At 36.0% G+C, this 8300-nt stretch overlaps 1 pseudogene; it reads left to right on the top strand.

Moving 5' to 3' along the window:
• The first annotated feature begins 771 nt into the window (after positions 1–771).
• LOC144234529 (small ribosomal subunit protein uS19 pseudogene) lies at positions 772–2407 on the top strand (annotated as a pseudogene).
• The last annotated feature ends 5893 nt before the right edge of the window (positions 2408–8300 follow it).

Genomic DNA, 8300 nt, shown 5'->3' with positions numbered 1-8300 from the left:
TGATTCTAATTATATTCGAATAGTAGACTACCATAGATTTCATTTGCTCAATAAATATGTATGGGGTATTTGCAATGTTCCAGGCACTGCTTTAGGTGATAGGCATTCGACAGTGATTTTTTCCCCCAATGCCCTTTAGGCTTTAGTTCAAGTAAGTGGGTCTCTACTTAAAGACCCTACTGGGAGCACCTGGGTGGCTCAGTCAGTTGGGCTTCTGACTTCGGCTCAGGTCATGATCTCATGGTTTGCGAGTTTGAGCCCCTCGAACTCTGACCCTGCCCTGCTCACACTGCGTCTCTCTCTCTCTCAGAAAAAAAAAATCATGAAAAAATAGGAAGCCATATAACCAATATTGCAACCTAATATTCTATCTATATAGCCCCTTTCCTCTGAATCCTTATTTATATTACCTGAGGAATTTAGAGAACAGCAGTAAAGGATGAGTGCTTATGGAAAGGAGTAGTCTTTTTGTTGATTTTCTAAGTATGTAACTCATGAGCTCAAAAGAAATGATTACTTAAGCTGTATTCAGTCTCCACACTTGTAGAAAAAGTAAGTTCATTCAGAGTCATCAAAGGAACACACAACGCTGGCATGATCCAAGGCTGAAACAAAAGTAGGGAAATTTTCCCATAATACTGTTCAATTGTTTGTATCTGTTTTTTGATCCTTTAAAACAATATTGCTAGACCTAAAATAATAATTGCATTTCTGGTTGTAATGCTTAAAAATATGAACAAATTAGAATGTTTTCAGTGATGAGGAGTCAAGATGGTGAAGAAAAAATTGGGAATGACAGAAGAAACTGATGAGAGTATTTCAGATGGAGGAGACATTCCAAAGAGAAGTGAGTGCCTGGCATAACTATGAAATGAGTGATTAGAAGTTCTGTGAGTGGCTTCATGCCTTAGAAGGGCACTCTGTGGTTGTAAAAAACAATTGTCTATAGTTGTTAGAACTACCTGAGAAAGTCTCTTGCTACAGAAAATTTTTGTGATGCTGAGGAGAGGGCTGGTCAGAATGGAATCTCATTTATCTTTGAATCTAGGGCCTGCTATTGACCAGGATATCCAGTTTTTGTATAAAATGAAACCCATTGTATTTTGCCTCAACTGGCCCTCGTGTCTGACTCCACTATCAGTTCATCCCACAAATCTCAGAGGTGTTGAAAGAGAGACTTATCCCTAAATTTTGCTAATGGATTCAGGTTTTTTAGCATTTTGCCTTCATTTTTCTGTAGATGTTCAGTGTTTTGCAAGTTCAGTAATTATATTTCATTATCATGATTTTCGTCATATCTGAATAAAGTCTCTACTTATTTTCCCTTAAACTGACTCCCTTTTAGCATAAATAAATGTATCTTTAAAGGAAACTTTATATTACCACGCAGGAGTAATTAGCAAGTGTTAATAGAGTGCTAAAGACATGTTAACATGGAACACAGACTTCTTTATTAATGTTATTAGAAGGAATGGAAAAATAAATAACTTTCTCAGCAATTCAGTGGCATTTGGTTCAAGTATCTGTCTGCAATTTAAAACAGTTTTGAGTATTACTCACACTTTCAGTGATACGGTCAATGCCTTGCGTCTTATGTTTTTTGTACCCATTGAGGTGAAGTCTTTGGATTTGGGATCTAGTGCAGAAAAAAATTTGCTCTGATTTATATTCTATAGTTTTTCCCTTTCATACCAAACTTCTATGGTATTTTTCTCTGCTAGTATTGGGTATCCATTTGTTCCATGCTCTATTGTAACGCAGGCATATACCTCAGAGATAATACAGTTTTGGTTTGAGACCACTGCAGTTATGCAAATATGGTGTTAAAGTGGGTGAGATGAATTTTTGGGTTTTTCAGTGCATATAAAATTTATGTTTATACTATGCTGTGCAATAAAATTAAGTGTGCGATAGCATTATGCCTAGAAACCATGTATGTATCTTTGCTTAAAAAATAGTCCTTCCCGAAGAGTTGACAAGATGGTAGAAGTAGAGCAATAGAAGAAGGAAGTTCACCTGTTGAAGCTTGGACCTCCACCAGCTGCTGAGCATGTCCTATGAACAGTTGACGCAGCTGCACAGTGTCTTTCAGCAGCAGAGGCTGAATTGGAGTGTGCAGAGGAAGCAGCACTCACTGCTGAAGCAACCACACAAGGCTACGAAGGAGGCCTCCCTAATGGAGAAGCCCAAGGTAGTTAAGGCCCACCTTCAGGACATGATCATCGTGCCTGAGACGGCGGGCAACATGGTGGGTGTCTACAATGGCAAGGCCTCCAACCAGGTGGAAATCAAGCCTGAGATGATTGGCCACTACTTGGGTGAGTTCTCCCTCACCACTAAGCTTGTGAAGCATGGTAAGCCCCGCATCGGAGCCACCCACTCCTCCAACTTCGTCCCTCTGAGGTAGCCTATTTGGCCAATAAAGGCACAGACTTTTCTGAAAGAAAGAAATAATTCATGGATAATAAAAAGAGTGCTAGTCATCATTGGGGCTTTCATCATGTCATAATCTTGGTGTTGATGGAGAGTCGTGCCTCGATGTTGATGGCTGCTGACTGATCAGGGTGTTGGTTGCTGGAGTCTGGGGTGGCTGTGGCAATTTCTTAGAAAAGACACCAGTGGAATTTGCTGCATCAATTGACTCTTCCTTTCATGAATGATTTCTCTGTGGCATGCTATGCTGTTTGATAGGATTTTACCCACAGTAGAACTTCTTTCAAAATTGGAGTCAGCCCTCTCAAAGCCTGCTGCCTCTTTACCAACTCAGTTTACAGAATATTCTAAATCCATTGTTGTCACTTCAACAATCTCCACAGCATCTTCACCAGGAGTAGATTCCATCTCAAGAACCACTTTTGTGCTCATACATAAGAAACAACTCCTCAGCCATTAAAGTTTTATTATGAGATTGCAGCAATTCAGTCCCATCTCCAGGCTCCACTTCTAATTCTGGTTTACTGTTTCTACCACATCTGCGGTCAGAACACATACAATGTTTATCAGTTAAGTTTGCCATTTTAAAGGGCATGGTTTTCAGTGCTCCAAAACAATTATAATAGTAACATTGAAGATCACTGACCACAGATCACCATAACAAATATAATAATAATGAAAAAGTTTGAAATATTGTGATAATTACCAAAATGTGACAAAGAGACACAAAGTGAGCAAATCCTGTTGGAAAAGTGATGCTGGTAGACTTGTTCACTGCAGAGTTGCCGTAAAACTTTACTTTGTAAAGAAAAATGCAGTATCTGCAAAGTGCAATGAAGCAAAATGCAATAAAAAGGAGGTATGCTGGTGGGTGCCTCAGTGGCTTGGTCGGTTAAGCATCTGATTCTGGATCTCAGCTCAAGTCATAATCTCACAATTCGTGAGCTCAAGCCCCACATTGGGCTCTGCACTGACAGCATAGAGCCTGCTTGGAATTGTCTCTCCTCTCACTCTCACTCTCTCTGTCTCCCCCTTCCCCCACCACATGCATGTATGTGCATTCTCTCTCTCAAAATAAATAAATAAACTTAAAAAGAGGTATGCTTATATATGACTTGAACGGATGGCTTTTTCTCCTAGAGCACTTCTGTTATGAAACTCTAAACTATTAATTTATCTGTGTGATAGCTTTTGTTTCCCAGAATCTCCAACATTTCATTGCTCTTGAGCCATAATATTGATGACAAAATCCTAAGGTTCTATTTTTAACCCTTACCTGTTTCCTCTTGATAAACTCTGACTGGTTACCAGTAATAAACAGGTTTGGTTAGAATGGTATTAAAGATGAATCTGTTTTAATACATCCAGGAACAGATACATAATTGAAAATGTAAATTCCATTTCCACATGAGCCTTGTTTTTGGAGTCATGTGCTGCATATGAGAAAAAGGCAAAATGATTAGTGGCAGGGTCTAGTATGCAGTGGGATCGATGCTTTGTGCTGAACATTCTGGTGATAAATGCTAAATCTGACATGTGTCTGCGGTTTTGCCCCATTACAGTTGGCATTCTGAAACTTCCAGAATCTGTGTGATATTCCATAAAGAACATGGGCTTTTGACTCTGACAAATCTGAATATGATTCTAAATTCCCTACTAATTAACTGTGAGGCTCTGGGCTAGTTGTTGAATCATTCCAAGCTTTATATACTGTCTCAGAATGTTAAAATAAAAATGTTTTCATGCATGATCATGAAAGATCTTAACATGTGCCTTTACAGTGAACCTGGTTTAATATTTGTAGGGGGCTACAGAGTATGTCTAAATCCCTGTATGTCTCACAGTGGTACCACACACACACAAACTAATGTAAAGGATCTTGGAATGATATTGTCAAATGTTAAATCCCTCACTCTGTAGGAAGAGGAAAGAAAAGAATCTCAGAAAATTAACCTACCTGAAAAGTAAGGTTGCTTTTCATCAATTCAAAAGGTGAAAATACACTAGATTTATCATTAGGGATGATTTAGGAATACCATTATCTAAATAACCAGTGTAAACTTTATTTGCAGAAATCGTATCCTCCAAACAGAAAACTATATTATTTTTCTCCTTTTTTAGTTACTGAAGTGTTCATTCCTTGACATTCTTTAACAATATCTAATTCTTAAGAAAACAATATGTAAAAAATGAGATTAAAATAGAATATGAATTATATTCAGCCTTTTAAAATGTCTGTGCTTGCATGAACTCACAACACACACACACACACACACACACACACACACAACTTGCAAGAATGCTTTTTGGTGTTCTGTGATGGCTAAGAAAAATGAATGTGTTTGGGAATTACTGCTCAGTAGTTTAGAAAATGGGATTTAAGATTGGTTTAAACAATGTGATAAAGACATTTCAATCCTTTTCCCTCTTGTTTTATATAGTTTCATTTTTTTTAATAATCTTTCTTTTTTTTGGTCCAACAGTATACCCTAGGTAGATATCTACATGTTTGACATAATGAAACAATGTCATTACTCTGTTCTAAAAAATTCCCAGTGTAATAATAAGCCAAATAACTTCTCACCTGCTACAAATATCTGTGTCAAAAGGAAGGAGAGTTGCATAGACTGGAGCTATTTCCTACTCCTCATACCTCCATATCTGGACGTCTTTTTTCATAGTGTAAGCTATAAATTGAATGGCATAATTTGATGATGGACATAGAACTGTATATTAGTTTTTATTTTGACAAAATCATTAAACATCACATAGGTTGAAAAATGAATCACGAGGCCCTAAGCCTGCCTTAGAAGATTGCACTTCATAAACTGAATTGCTCACATGGGCAACGTTTTGGTGGAAGTTATAGATTTTCTAGCATATCTCTGATAGATAGGACTAATATAACTTCAATAAAAACTCTGGATATGTCAATATAAAATTTTCCCTACCATTGAAAGATGTAAGATACTCCAGCTAATAAATCGGACGACAACCTATTCCTTAAGGTATACTAACATACATATTGGGTTACAACGAGCAACAAAATCATTGAGGTAATAAACCACAGCCACAGAGGGGCCATTGGAGAAGGTTTCTTTCCATTGCAAGAGCCAAGCATGATGTCTGTAGGTATGAAATCACTCCCCCCCCGAATGTTAATTTTCAATAATTGACTCAGCTATATGTGCAATGATTTAGAACTACGTATAAATGATACCTGAATGCCATATATGCATTTATATTTATGACACTTCACATGAATTATATCCCATAAACTAGTGGTGATGTGAAAATTCATTAGGGACCTTCAACTGTGAAACAAACCAGTAATGCATCTTGAGTTTAATGTAACAGTTAGTCCAAGATATATAAGCTTCACACCTAAAAATCTGGTTAGGTAGCAGTAATGGTTTTGGGTGGATGTGTAGGGTGTCATCAGATGAGGTCTTAGATGCTAGGTAAACTAAAAAGCACAACTATAAAAATGGTCTAATGTATGCATTTCTTCAAAATGTTGTGGTTGCTTGAGACTGTATATTATTTAGCTTTACAGGTCTTGATATCATTACTTCAAAATTAAAGGTGATAATGAATATCTCCCAAGAAGGCTAAGGGGGGTTAAATTTTGAAGCAAGAAGTACAATTTTTGGTAGCTAAGAGATGTTAGTTTCCTTGTCTCACCCATGCTAGTCACTTTTCATCTTTATAGTGGATACTACTTTGGATGCTATGCTTGATTTGTGATCCATTGTTTTCTATTTCATTTTTTATGGGACATAAATGACCCCCTTGTCTCTTTGTATTAGTCAAGGTTCTCTAGAGAACAGAACTAAGAGGGTTTGCGTATACGTGTGTGTGTGTGTGTGTGTGTGTGTTTTATTTATAATTATGTTAAGGAACTGGCTCACAGAGTTATAGACGTTGGTAAATTAAGAATCTGCAATTCAAGTCCAGAGGTTATCTACTGGCAGAATTTCCTCTTGCTTGTGGGAGGTCAATCTTTGTTTAATTAATGCTTTCAACTGATTAGATGAGGCCCATCACATTATGGAGATCAGTCTACTTTATTCAAAGTTCATCACTTCAGATGTCAGTTACATCACAAAACAACTCACGGTAACATTCAGAATGTTTTACCACATATCCAGTGCTACGTTCCAGCTGACTTGACACATAAATGTAACTATCCCACCTGTCATTCAGAAACATATTGAAATGTCTCCTCATCAAATAGTGTTCTTCTATGCCCAGAATTCTACTCCTTGGCAAAGAAGAACACTGTTTGATGAGGAGTCAACCTTACTAGATTTTGTTAAATGATGACAGCAGGTTTTAAAATAGACATTCTGGAAACAAATTAAATTTGTATAAAATACATTTAACACATAAATATAAAATACATTTAATAGGAAGGAGGTTGGTTTTATTTTTAATCTTTGTAGGTCCTAGTCTGACACTTTGATTTTCAGAGGTCTAAATTTACATCATATCAAATATATTAAAAAGCTTTAAAATGTCAGTTTTTATAATAGATTGGAAGACTTTTTATAGTTAACTTTTCTAATAATTTGGCCATAAGTAACTTATTTAGTTTAAAATTGAATATCCTTTTCAGGAAACATTGGTGCCCATATAACAGCTATTGCAAAGTAAGAAAATTTAACCTACAATATGTTTTCAATATGACGGGTATTTTTGATGGCTAATTTAACAATTTATTTATTTAAAAATTAATGATTTTTCTTAGTGCTATCTTTTTAGGCACTTAAATAATTTATTCGTATTAGTGATTTTACATTTTTCATGTTATTTAACCTCTTTTGCTTAATATCTGTATTTGAAAATTGAGGATATTAGTGAAAGTCTCTTAGGGAGGTCACAGGGAATAGTTTTGGGGAAAAACTAGCACAATACTTTGAATCAGAAAATGTTGTGTTTTTATTTCTTCAAAACCAGATATATTTCTCTTTGTAGAGAACTAAGGAGATTCAAAATATCTGTCTAAGTCTTTGAAATTCTTCTGGGTGGCAGGCATGATGATGACCATAATGAGTAGGAAAACTCAACTATTTTTCTCTGCATCTGAAGAAAACATCTATCATGTTCTCTGTTATCTCCCCTAACCATGGACCCTGAATGAATACAACTCTTCACTCCTCTAGAAATTGAGACCAGGGATATTATTTATCTTTCTGACTAATTCCTCCTTTAATTCTAAAATAGGCATCAAACAAATTTATTATTGACAGTGGTTTGGAATATATTCTATAGATAGTTTAAATCTTTCCATATGAGATAGAAGCACAGTAATCACCCTCTGATCCCAAGACTGATCTTAGAAAGCAATTAAGATTAAAGATGAGACTTAAGTGACTCTAATTTTTTCTCAACAGCTATGATAGGTATTTGCCCCTCAAATTTGATGGCATTCTGTCCTAGAAAACACACCTATTTAGAAAATATTCCAACACCCCCCAAAATCACTTTCTAGACTTAATTTTGGTGAAAGACCACATATTGGAGTTATATTGTTGCCAATCTTATTATTCCTCATAACAAAAAAAAATCAATTGACAAGGTAACTCTATTATTCATTGCTTCTGTTGTTCTGCCTAACTCATAGTTTAATATGATTACTCCCAACACTTTTAAATTCAGTTTAACAAACTGAACTCATGTTGGATGTTGTAGGAATCAAAAGGCATCCAAGAGTTAGGGATATGTCAACTATCATAAAATAGAATTGAAGAGATTAATATCTCAATGCTCTCTGGGATTTTAACCTTTAATGAAATGAAACCACACCACAAAACAATGTGCATACATCTGTATTACACTTTACATGTAAAAGTGCTCTAAACACT

Source organism: Crocuta crocuta, unplaced genomic scaffold (genome assembly GCF_008692635.1).
Source record: "Crocuta crocuta isolate KB4526 unplaced genomic scaffold, BGI_CrCroc_1.0 scaffold688, whole genome shotgun sequence".
Taxonomy (NCBI): domain Eukaryota; kingdom Metazoa; phylum Chordata; class Mammalia; order Carnivora; family Hyaenidae; genus Crocuta; species Crocuta crocuta.
This window is presented reverse-complemented; position numbering and strand designations above follow the sequence as displayed.